This window comes from Cydia amplana, chromosome 17 (genome assembly GCF_948474715.1).
Source record: "Cydia amplana chromosome 17, ilCydAmpl1.1, whole genome shotgun sequence".
In the NCBI taxonomy this organism is placed as follows: domain Eukaryota; kingdom Metazoa; phylum Arthropoda; class Insecta; order Lepidoptera; family Tortricidae; genus Cydia; species Cydia amplana.
The window spans coordinates 3,870,133-3,884,236 of NC_086085.1; positions in this window are offsets into that span (position 1 = coordinate 3,870,133).

The window sequence follows — 14,104 nt, forward strand, 5'->3', positions numbered from 1 at the left end:
GTGACCTTTATTGTCAAATGTCATTTCAACATGCGGGGTCTAATAAAAGTTCGAAATACTTGGGTTCTATTATCTCTGTCCCTTTCACACTGTTAGCAAAGAAACAGACAAAAAAAGTTAAAACGATATTCAACGGTATATTCACGGTTTATAATAGACCCCCGAAAAACTTCAGACCGCATCGTTCCAAACCACGTACGAGTATGAATTCTTAATAATTAATAAATAAAAATAAAGTTTAAGATTTCATAAAACCTGATAAAATACTATATTTTAGGTATTTTATTGTACAATTAAAATAACGAACTCAAAAAATACACAGATCATCACGCAAAATTAATTATTTTACTTTTAAGAATTTCTACCATAGTTGACAAATAGTACGTATCCGCAATTCGGACCGTATCTTACAAAGATTTTTTTTGTTGTCAAAGTTGGCGATTGAAGTGTCAGTTAATGTTTGTTATTTTTATATTATTTTACTGGAATTTATTATTACGCTTTGTTTTTGTGTTCCATTGCGGTAATTAAACTTAATTGTTTGTATATCTTAAGAAAACATGAGTGCAGGTATTAAGTGATGAAGAAGGATTACATTTTTCAAGTTGTCTAATAGGTATGTTCTCACTGCGCTGAGGTGAAAAATGTTGTGTACTACACGAGATCAAAGTTATTTACATCTCGTGCGCTTTTGAGTCCCTTACTACGCTCAAGATTCTAAATTAGATTCACTCGCTACGCTCGTGAATCTATTATAGAATCTTTCGCTTGCACGGGACTCAAAATAAGCACTCGAAGAAATATCAAACTTTGATCACTTGTTGTACAAATAACTATTTTAATTCTTCTCATGTGAATCATAATCTACAGCTAGAAAGACACGCAATAGTTCTCTTTTTTATTTATTGGATAAAAGACAAAAATACAAGCGTGACAGAGTGGTCAGAAACAAGACTCCGAAAAGAATTTTGACGCATCTATAAAAAAGAAAGAGAGAGAACATCATCATCATCATCATCCTGGCGTCAATCCCAGCTGTGCCCCCGCGCGGGGCGCGAGGACCCGGGGTCCGCCTTCCGACTCCTTCGTGTCCACTTTGCCCGATCTTCGGCGTCCCTGGTGGTGAGTCCGTTGGCACGCATGTCCTCCTTAACGACATCAAGCCATCGCTTCCTGGGCCGGCCTTTTCTTCCCGTACCGGGAGGAGGCGGCATGGCCAGGCATTTGTTACCCACGTAACTTGCCGGTCTGCGCGAGACGTGGCCATACCAACGAAGGCGGCACTCTTGCAGTTTGTCAGCGATGTCACGGACGCCAAGACTACCCCGGATGTGGGCGTTTCGGACGCGATCCTTGCGTGAAACTCCGCACATCCACCGCAGCATCTTCATTTCCGTGACACGCAGTTCCTGCTTGTGCCGCTCTAGTAAAGGCCAAGTCTCGCTGCCGTACAGAAGGGCAGGTCTAATGATGGTCTTATAGACCTGTCCCTTCAATTTAAGCGGCATTTTGGGGTCACAAATAACCCCAGTCATCTCCCGCCATTTGACCCAGGCAGCGGATATTCGGGCTTTGACGTCGCTGTCGATGTCCCCGGTAGTGCTAAGTACAGATCCTAGGTACTTATTAACTTGATCCGTGCGCTTGACCATGTCCCCGCCTATGCGGACGGGTAGAGGATCTGTACTATTGCAGGCCATGTACTCTGTCTTCGCCACATTTAGTTTAAGACCGCCGTCCATCTGTTCACCCGCTGGACAAGTCGGCCCTTATCAGAGTCTGTCAGCGCGATATCATCAGCATACATGAATAGCCACGGTGGCTGCTCATGGTAGTCTCGGATGCTGGCTGACAGGGCGTCTAATATCACGCTAAACAGAAACGGGCTGAGCACAGAGCCCTGATGTACTCCAACGGTGACAGAAAAGGGGTTGGTGTCACCAACAGCGGTCCTGACTATTGAATCGGAATCGCGGTACATGTCCCGGATAGTGTCAATATAGGTCTCAGGTACAGCCTTGGACCGCAGCGCCCACCAGATCATCTCAGGAGGGACACAGTCAAAGGCCTTTTCCATATCCAGAAACAGGAAATGTAGAGGCGTGTTCTTTGCTCTGTATCCCTCCATGAGGATCCTCAGAGCAAATACAGGGTCCATCGTTCCGCACCCTGGCCGAAACCCATACTGACATCCCGAGACTGTACACTCCTGTCGGAGCCGAGCATCCATTATGCGCTCAAAGAGCTTCATGGTGTGAAACATAACCTTTATACCGCGATACTTGCTACACTCCCGCACCGAGCCCTTACCTTTGAAAACTGGAGTAATGATATTCAGCCTCCACTGGTTGGGTATCTTCCCGGTGAGGAGTATGCGGTTATAAATATCCGTGAGTATGCTCACACCCCGAGAGCCCATCGACTTCCATGCCTCTATAGCGATTCCGTCGGCTCCGACAGCTTTCCGATTCTTCATGCGGCGAAGGGCCGCCTCGACTTCCTCTGGCGTTATCAGTGGCACTAGTCCTTGATTCGGAGGGAGATCCAGAGGTTGCACCTCTTTGTGCTGGTTATTCAGCAGGTTGTGGAAGTAAGAGCGCCATCTCTCCTTTACCGCGCGATCCTCGCATAGCAGGTTACCGTGAGGGTCATTTACGCAGCGGCACATGGAGATGTCCTGCGCCGCTTTGACCCTCGATCGTGCCAACTTATAAATGAACTTCTGCCCCTCAGACGACTCCAACTTATCGTACAGAGGGCGCAAGTGGTTTCGTCTGGCTCTGGCTACAGCTCGTTTAGTGGCACGTTTGGCATCCCTGTATGCCGCGTGGTCTTCTGGAGATCTGGACGCTTGCCACTTTTTAAAGAGGGCTTTTTTCTCCCTAGTCTCCCTCTGGACTGTGGCGTCCCACCACCAAGTCCCCTTGTCAAGCCTGCGACCCCCTTTAGACACCCCCAGCACCGCCTTCGCCGCCCGTGTGATGGCTGCCTGAGTTTTATCCCAGATTTGCTGTACGGAATGGCCATCCGTCACAACACTGAGGTCGTTGACAGCGGCAGCAAACTCATGGGACTTGGTTCCTTCGAGCAGCCACCACCGGGTTTGGGGACGGCACTGCTCCCGGTATGTGCCTCGGGGCTTGACGAGCAGGTCCATCACAAGGACTCTGTGTTGGGCAGTGCGACTCTCTCCCGGTATGACTTTACAGGTGGCTACTTTGCCGATATAGTTTCTCTGAGTGAGAAAGTAATCGATCTGACTGGCGCTCCTCCCACTCCTGTAGGTGATCAGATGCTCGGATTTCTTTTTGAAAAACGTGTTCACGACGGCTAGATCAGCAGCCGTACACGTCCGGAGAATTTCTTCCCCTTCGGGGTTACGGCTCCCGAAACCAAAACCACCGTGAACACGACCAAACTCCTCACACTTCTCACCCACATGACCGTTCAGATCGCCACCCACAACAACACTCTGCGACAACGGGATGCTACGCAGCAGTTCCCCGAGTTGCTCCCAGAACATCGCCTTGTCCGCATCGCTACAACCGGCCTGTGGGGCGTAGGCACTTATCAAATTGGTCACGACCCCTTCGATAAGCACCTCCACAACCATAAGGCGGTCGTTTATACGCTTTACGTCCAAAACGCTATCCCTGAACTCCTCAGAGAGCACCACCCCCACGCCGTTGTCCCCCCTCGGAGAGCCCGTGTACATCAGCTTGTATCCATTCCCGATGTTCCGGGACCTGTTGCCTTTCCATCGAGTCTCCTGCAGGAATGCCACTGCCACCCTCCGCCTGGCGAGTACGTGCTTTTGGTCGTTTCGCTACCGTCACATGGGCGTAAGCCGTAAGGTGAAAAAATTATTAATTTAATATTCATCATTTTTATTATACAATAATATGTAGTTCTTGTATCTAGTAACGAAACGGCCAAGCCACATTTATTTCCCATACAACAAACTTGATTTTATTGCAGTTTTTTTGCGTAATGGACAATGGTACGGAACCCTTCGTGCGCGAGTCCTACTCGCACTTAGCCGGTTTTTCATTGTCAGTGCGATTTTACGCACACACGAAACAATGACTTTTAACGATGGAACCAGCGCAGCGTTGTTGTTGTAGATGCTTTCATTTTCAACCAAAAAATATATACCTATAGCTGGTCAAGCAAACCTTGTCAGTAGAAAAAGGCGCGAAATTAAAATTTTCTATGGGACGATATCTCTTTGCGCCTACATTTTTCAAATTTGCCGCCTTTTTCTACTGACAAGATCTACTTGACCATCTATATATACTTTTATACCCATGTAATGTTTCTTGAGAAATTAAAAAAGTTTCGTAGGATAATTTCTCCAATTAAAAATTTATTATTATTATTTTATTTTTTTTGTATTTGTTATTTTCGATACAAGTGCGAAAAAGAGGAAATTCGAAACGAGTGGCGATAAATTAAAACACGACCGAAGGAAGTGTTTTAAATCGACACGAGTTGCGAATTACCTATTCGCACGTGTATCGAACAACGTTTTACAGTACATTATGGCACTTTAAAGTTTCGACATACCTACGCACGAAAAGTGCTATTTTACGCACTAGTGCGGAAAAGTAGCCCCATATGTACTGTAAAAATATACCTATAGATACCTAAATAAAATGTTTTACTGCTGTTTTTGTACCTACTTCAAAAAATTTATAAGGCAGACACTTGGTTGACACTGACATATCCGATCCATATCGTTTCAATATCTTATATTTGACGTATCTTAAAGTTCGAATATGGCTGTAAGATTAATTTTGAATAGAAAGGATTGCATAAAAAGTTAATTCACTAAAAAAACATAGGGCATGTGTTCCAGAATTTTGCATAATATTTTAAATGTGTAATAGTCAACACATTTAAAATAGTATGCAAAATTCTTTAAGATACGTCAAATACATAATTATAAGATATTGAAACGACATGGATCGGATATGTCAGTGTCAACCAAGTGTCAAGAGTGACGTTTCTTCAAACAAATATGGCTGTTATACATATTTCTTACACAAATTGACTAAGTCCCACGGTAAGCTCAAGAAGGCTTGTTTTGTGGGTACTCAGACAACGACACTTATAATATACAAATACTTAAATACATAGAAAACATCCGTGACTCAGGAACAAATATCTGTGCTCATTATACAAATAATTAATAAATGCTCTTACCGGGATTCGAACCCAGGACCATCGGCTTCAAAGGCAGGGTCACTACCCACTAGGCCAGACCGGTCGTCAAACTAAATGCCTTCTCTATAATCTCCATGATTCTCTAATACGCGCATGCACGTTTAGAATGAAGGGTTAAGAAATTCATATGCAAATTATATTCTATAGCGAGTAAGTAATAGGGTTATCGCGAGCCTAAGATTAAAAGGTGGTCGATACTACCAGTATTTATTGATGGATATAACTCTGTCAATACATACTGATATCAGTTTACGTCTCAGAACAGTTTTAGTTTTAGTAAGCTAGTATATAACTCAGGTACATGCATATATGTACTTACAACGAAATCTTAAATATCCCTACTATCATTTCTAGTATTATAAATGCGAAAGTATTTCTGTCTCTTTGTATGTTACCTCTGTACATTTAAACCACTAAACAGATTTAAATGCAATATTTGGTATAGAGATAGTTTGAGTCCCGTTAAATGACATAGTTTTTATCGGGAAAATCATCATTCGACGCAAATGAAATCTCAGGTAGACGCTAGTATAAAATATGCCGCTAAGAGTGAATGCTACAATCATTGGCCTTCTATTAATAAATGAATTAAATTACTATGAAATGTATTTGTATTGGTAGTAAATTATAATGGTTGAATTTTATATTTTGTAAGCTGTTATTTATTATTAATATATTTATATGTATTTTTGATAATTCAAAAGAGATTGTAAAATCCTACTTGATTAATTGAGATTCTGATTCTGATTCTGTATGATATTTGGTAAGTACAGCACATACATATACGGTTTTTACCTTATTATAGGCAGATTAAATAGAATCAAGACAGACATTTTACACCAAATAAACTATTTAATATTTCTACGTTATGAAGAAGCACTTCATTACTCTCTTGAGTGTGTTGTGGTTTAAAATAAAGTGCCTGACATACTATCCAAGTGTATATGATAAGAAATTAAATACTAAAAAAGCTAACCATTAAATACTAAATAATATCTTTGTTTTAAAATAATCGGACTTGTGTGATCTAGCCTAATATATACATATTGGGCTAAGTCACCCACATAATTTTTTTTTTTTTTAGGTATTAGTTTTAGTTTTGTAGGTAGTTTTAATTTTAGGTTACTTTTTATTGTAAGTGTGTTATTAATTATGTTTATGGTTTTAATAAATAAAAAATACTCTTATTTTAAAAACCATTTTTATGATAATGCCAGAAATATAATTAAATATATAAAATAAATAACTCTCATTCAAAATTTGTGTACCGAGATCGGCAGGGTGTGTTTGAGTAAATATTTAGTTTATTCTTAAATTAATAAATTACCTTCCTCAACCCAGTTATAAATTGAAAAAGCGGCCAAGTGCGAATCGGACTCGCCCATGAAGGGTTCCGTAGCAGCAAGTAACATAATAAAATTGCGGTTTACGATTTATGACGTATTAAAAAAATCTACTTACTAGATCTCGTTCAAACCAATTTTCAGTGGAAGTTTGCATGGTAATGCACATCATATATTTTTTTAGTTTTATCATTCTCTTATTTTAGAAGTTACAGGGGGGGGGACACATTTCACCACTTTGGAAGTGTCTCTCGCGCAAACTATTTAGTTTAGAAAAAAAATATATTAGAAACCTCAATATCATTTTTGAAGACCTATCCATAGATACCCCACACGTATGGGTTTGATGAATTTTTTTTTTTTTGAGTTTTAGTTCTAAGTATGGGGAACCCCCAAAATTTATTGGTTTTTTTTCTATTTTTGTGTGAAAATCTTAACGCGGTTCACATAATACATCTACTTACCAAGTTTCAACAGTATAGTTCTTATAGTTTCGGAAAAATGTGGCTGTGACATACACGGACAGACAGACAGACATGACGAATCCATAAGGGTTCCGTTTTTTGCCATTTGGCTACGGAACCCTAAAAAGAAGTAGGTATAGTCTTAAAATTTTCTTTCATCAATATTTTAATATATTCAAACCTTCAATAAATATTGACAGTGCACCGCGCCAAGACGTAAGTTTTATCATACATCCGATCTTAAGGGGTTAATGAAAGGCGTATATCTTCGAGGGTGTTCTATAAGAAACGACTTTTGTTCTTGAGTGCATGATAACAATGTCTGAAGCCACACATTCCAGGGAATTGGATCCCGGTTGAATATTCAAGATAGATTACGTCGGGATAATAAGGTAAGATATAATAAAATGGTAAGTAGGTTATAAATAAACAATTATCAACCCAGTTATAAATTGGAAAAAACGTAGTATAGTCTTAAAATTTTCTTTCATCAATATTTTAATATATTCAAACCTTCAATAAATATTGACAGTGTACCGCGCCAATACATTCCTAAGTTTTATCATACATCTGATCTTAAGGGGTTAATGAAAGGCGTCTTTGAGGGTATTCTATAAGAAACGACTTTTGTTCTTGAGTGTATGATAACAATGTCTGAAGCCACACATTCCAGGGAATTGGATCCCGGTTGATTGTTTAAGATTAATAGATTACGTCGAAAGATAAGGTAAGATTGAATATGGTAAGTAATTAACACCTTAACAGTCCCCTTAGAAAATGTACTTAAGTGCAAGCAAATTACTTAAATCTCACGTCCATGCTGCACGTGCACTATCGGTAATAGTAAGTACAATGTGGCACTGGACAGTGAAGGTATTAAAAAAACCGGCCAAGTGCGAGTCGGACTCGCGCACAGAGGGTTCCGCACCATTAACAAAAAATAGAGCAAAACAAGCAAAAAAACGGTCACCCATCCAAGTACTGACCTGCCCGACGTTGCTTAACTTCGGTCAAAAATCACGTTTGTTGTATGAGACCCACTTAAATCTTTATTTTATTCTGTTTTTAGTATTTGTTGTTATAGCGGCAACAGAAATACATCACCTGTGAAAATTTCAACTGTCTAGCTATCACGGTTCGTGAGAACAGCCTGGTGAGTGGTGACAGACGGACGTCCGACGACGGACAGCGGAGTCTTAGTAATAGGGTCCCGTTTTTACCCTTTGGGTACGGAACCCTAAAAATAAATAGGTACAGTACACTCTGATTAGAGTCTGTTTGAAAAGAGAAGAATTATGGAATATATTGAGCCCCATACATTCCACGACTCTTCTCTTTCCGCACAGACTCTGTTTTCATTGCTCAGATAACATTGACCAAAAAAATAAATTGTAAACCTGTTTTTAATTTTCACAAAAGTAAAAAATAAGTATGCATATAATACAAAATTAATTTATAAAATAATCATTAAATAATACATACGGCTTAAAAAATCACCAGATACAATCCTGTTTAAAATGCTACATAAAAAACCTCTATTTTTATCAAGTCAGTTATGTTTTAAGACATCTGAGCGCCTACCGCGAACCACGTTCGACGTGTTGCCTCTCTGTCGCACTTGTAAATTCGTACGTAAGTGTGACAGGGAGGTAACACTTCGAACGTGGTTCGCGGTAGGCCCTCTGTTTTCAACGGGGTCCCGCACAGACAGCTGCCGCCGACTTACCTATATCTTACCACTATATCCTGACCCACACGTTTCAAACACAGTATCTTATTAACATCAAAAAGACGTAAACGCTATATAAATCATATGCACTTAAGCCATTTTAAGTTCCAAGGCTACGGCATAGGTCTTAGTATATCTGTCGGATAATTATTTTGTCTTGAGCTGCAGTTGTCATAGAAGTTATATCAAGTTATATGTAAGTGTAAATGGGGAATGGGGTCTAATTAGGGTGGTTTTGGGGCGCGTGCCATACGCAACGGTCGCTGGTAAGTCACCTGTAACTGTCGTTGTATGGGCACGGACCGTGACAGAATAGGGTGGTTCAGACGATCGTCTTGACCATTTCTTATAAATTAAGTAAGTCAGGACGCGTGTTTAACCGAATTTCAAAAAAAGAAGTAACGTAAAATGTGCTTATTTGCTTCTAGAATTTTATATTTTATATCGGGGAAGTCCGGGTAAAGCGAACACCCCAGGCAAAGCGAATTCGGGCTCCCAATCCTAAACTATTCGACTTTGTCGCACCACGCGCCTATATGATGTTCAGGATCCTTCGCTCTATGAGCGGCAAGCGTCACAGGGAGCGGTCGCTGTGAGCGTCGTCAGTGACGAGTCAAAATGTGTTTTTAGTGCAAAATATTCGGTTTTGAAAGGTAAGTACATTGTATGTTATTTTATCACAGTAATTATCTCGAATTTTAATTCAAGATGCTTGTATTGCTTATTATAGTATCTTCCTTTTACAACGCATTTCTTTTAAAACAATCCAACGGTTATTTTTTTTTTAATTCTTAATTTCTTTAACTGACTGAATGGGCAAAGTAGATCAGGCAAAGCGGATAGCGTGTTCACTTTGAATTTATTAGGTAATTTTTTTAATGATAATATTTTGTTACAGATGGTATATAAATATCAAAAAAAGATCGATAATGGCTCCTGGCTAACAGACGTCATGGAAATGGCTATCAGAACGTGGATTCGCTGTGTTAAAATGTCTTTAGAAATGCCGTAAAGACTTATGCTTATGAAATCAGTGAAAATATATCAAAAGTTACTTGTGACAGCTGTTTCTAATTAATATTATCGAAATGATCTTATGTTGATTAATTTTCACTTAGTTATTAAGTTCACTAAGATTTTATGAGATTTGCTTTGCCCGGGGGGCTGTTTCACTTTGCCCGGCACCCTGGGCAAAGCGAATAATATATCTTTTTTTACGTTTTGTTCAAAATTGCAGCAACTATTAAACATTGGAGGCTAGTGTTGTTTTAAATTAAAAGATTATTAAATAAAGACTTATTATTGATACTTTTTTCATTTCTTCCTCGTTAATTTTCTCTGTTATGTCAAGTCAAAGGTAAAGGTGTTCACTATGCCCGGACTTCCCCTATACTTAATATGAATCACAGGCAATCACAGCTTACAACCTCATTTAAGTACATGACAGACCCCGACCACGCTAACATTGTATAACTTGGCTGTAAGAATATTATCGTGCCTATTCTGGACTTAGTGTTTGACATGAAAACTCATCTTACTACATGAGATAATTGGAAGTTTGTACGGAACCCTCGGTGCGCGAGTTAAACGAACTCGCACTTGACCAGTTTTTTTATCTACCGTTCCTTTAATAAAGAATCCCTTGAAAAAGAAAGTAACACAAAACTTTCGTCAAATTGATTAAAAAATCGTATAAAAGAGAGTTTTTATCAAAGTTTTTGTCCAAATTGTTTCGGAACGGCCATGCCATCTGTCGGGTCGATAATAAAGTAGTCTATACTCACCGTAGGAGACATCATTAGGACGATAATAACTCTATAGCACCTCTATAGGGTCCTTCCTCGATGTTAACTGTTTAGCTAGATATGTGGCAAAGTGCGAGTCGGAACTTGCGCTTGGGTTCCGTAGTACGTAGTAGCCTTATTTGTTCACTATGGTGAACCAAAGGTTTATTTTGGGAACGGCCATGCCATCTGTTGGGTCGATAATAAAGTAGTCTGCTCACCGTAAGAGGACATTAGGACGATAATAACTCTATACCTAGGTTCCTTCCTCGATGTTAAATGTTTAGCTGGATAATTATGTGGTCAAGTGCAAAAATAGCGACTAGGTATAGTTTGTAGCTTTCTAGTAGAGCCCGATGGCTAATCCTATTGTATATCTATTGTTAAGTAAAACCGCACGTGCTACTTACCTGCAAAAAAGGGTCTTAATTATTCTATTTGGTACCTGAGCGCGGGCTAGTCCTACGCTCAAAAAACAACTGTAGGTGCGCTCTCCGATAACGCGCCTTTGTTACGCATCTCGATGACACATTTTAGACTGGTTCTGTAGCGTTCGACTCGCCGGCACTCAGTAACCGAAGTACTGAGTGCCGGCGAGTTGAACGGACCACACACATCCTAAAAAAATATTTATCCATTAGTTCATTCTGAATCTTATTGCAATTTCCATAGGAGTTGTAATTCAATTACCTGGGTAAAGTGAATTTAACGAACGATTTTTTATGCAGGTGGTTGTGACACGTGGCACGAGCGGTTTTACTTAACAATAGACAATAGGATTAGCCATCGGGCTATAGTAGAAAGCTACAAACTATATATGTACCTCTAATTAGCAGCCTATCATAAAATTATTCTACTGAGTAGAAACACAATGTTTTGTTTGCCAACGAGTTACAGAAACGATTGGACCATGCTGTCAAACTAATAAGGAACAATACAAAAAGGAACCCTAGAATTTCTATTCGCCATTTCGTCTGCTTGTTTGTCATTTTGAAAAATGAATTGCATTTTATTTTGGCAGTTTATACGTTAAACCGTTACCAATATGATTAAATTCGAACTATTCGAATTGATTCGAAAAAAAAACAGTACGAATAGGAACGTTGCGTCTTTTCTTTAGGTTTGTAAATTGTCTGTGGTAAGTAAGGTCAGACGGTAGCAGCTTTTGTAAAAATTTGTACCTATATATACCACCACCAAAGTTAACCCCAGAGCATTGATATATGCGTAAAAATATTTAAAAAAACCGGCCAAGTGCGAGTCGGACTCGCGCACGGAGGGTTCCGCACCATCAACAAAAAATAGAGCAAAGAAGCAAAATAAAACCGGCCAAGTGCGAGTCGGACTCGCGCACGGAGAGTTCCGCACCATCAACAAAAAATAGAGCAAAACAAGCAAAAAAAACAAGCAATAAAACGGTCACCCATCCAAGTACTGACCCCGCCCGACGTTGCTTAACTTCGGTCAAAAATCACGTTTGTTGTATGGGAGCCCCCCTTAAATCTTTATTTTATTCTGTTTTTAGTATTTGTTGTTATAGCGGCAACAGAAATACATCATCTGTGAAAATTTCAACTGTCTAGCTGTCACGGTTCGTGAGATACAGCCTGGTGACAGACGGACGGACGGACAGCGGAGTCTTAGTAATAGGGTCCCGTTTTTACCCTTTGGGTACGGAACCCTAAAAACGATCACCCATCCAAGTACTGACCCCGCCCGACGTTGCTTAACCTCGGTCAAAAATCACGTTTGTTGTATGGGAGCCCCACTTAAATCTTTATTTTATTCTGTTTTTAGTATTTGTTGTTATAGCGGCAACAGAAATACATCATCTGTGAAAATTTCAACTGTCTAGCTATCACGGTTCGTGAGATACAGCCTGGTGACAGACGGACGGACGGACGGACGGACAGCGGAGTCATAGTAATAGGGTCCCGTTTTTACCCTTTGGGTACGGAACCCTAAAAAGTAACCTTCAAGAAAAAAAAAGAACCAAAGAAAAAAGTGTTTGCAAGAAAATAGCAGGTGCACTGTAGGTACTTATATTACTCCCATCTTAAAGGCCACAACCCTTCTGGTGTTGCGGGTGTCCATGGGCGGCGGTAATCGCTTACCATCAGGTGATCCGTCTACTCGTTTGCCTCCTATATCATAAAAAAATATCCAGAGAGGAAAATGGAAACTACGTTTGTATGTAGAAGTTCCACTATCCTCTTAAATATATTTTTTATCAAAATATTTGCACCCTCTCGAAGGTTTGCCAAGTCGTCGTAAATCTCGACACACTTAATTAGGGCTCCGTAGACAGAGGGTCCGTTTACGAGCGAAGAACCCCTAACGATGTGTACGGACCTCTCTAAACATGATCTAATATTGTTTGAGAGATCTTGGTAATTGGTATCGAAGTGTTTAAGAAATCTATTGCTTTCTTACCGTACCTTATCTATCTTGTCAGTAGAAAAAGGCGTCAAATTTGAAAAATGTAGGCACGAAGGGATATCGTCCCATAGAAAATTTGAATTTCGCGCCTTTTTTTACTGACAAGATTTGCTTGACCAGCTATAAGTAGTTCTTTTTTTTTAGCATTAGAAAAAGACTACGCGATCTTGACGTGTCTTTTATATAATTGAAAAACGCTTTTTACAAATCAATAACTATTACTTATGAAAGCAAAAGGATGTAAATAATCCTATAGGTAATACGATTCATAATTTGTTACATATTTGCCGTGATTCGTTTTCAAGCGTTTTTCAATAAAAAAACACGTCAAAATTGTTTACCATTTTTGTAATGATAAAAAACGATATACATTAACATGTTGTGTTAAAGGTTAAGGCGTCGTTGTTGCCGCCGCTGTATCTGTCGATTTCCTTGATAAAATGAGTGACGGAATGAACGTATCACAAATTACGTCATCTATTTTCGACGATTTTTGACCTCCTTCCCCCCCTCTAAAATCATCCAAAAATCATGCTCCGTTTCTTCCTACGTCATGCTACCATCATCCGATGTCCAGACCCCCCCCCCCAAATTTGAAATGACGTAATTTATGAATAGCCCCTAATCGCGGCAGTAATGCGGCGGCGAACGTCACTCATTTTATCAGGGAAATTGAGAGACACAGCGGCATCGGCAGTCGGCAGCAACGACGCTGCGCTGCAACAGTAATGCTGCTGCAATGCCTAAATCTTTAATGACATTTTGTAGAAGACGTGTCGGCCCATGATGCCCATGGTTACCAGTTCGCCGGAAGACGGCAGCAACGACGCTGCGCTGCAACAGTAATGCTGCTGCAATGCCTAAATCTTTAATGACATTTTGTAGAAGACGTGTCGGCCCATGATGCCCATGGTTACCAGTTCGCCGGAAGATATCAGCTTGTCAGTTGTTCGGAGCTGTCACCTTTTGCGTTTAACTATTACTTATGAAAGCAAAAGAATAGTTATTTGTACAACAAGAGATCAAAGTTTGATATTTCTTCGAGTGCTTATTTTGAGTCCCGTGCAAGCGAAAGATTCTATAATAGAATCTAATCTAATTTAGAATCTTGAGCGTAGT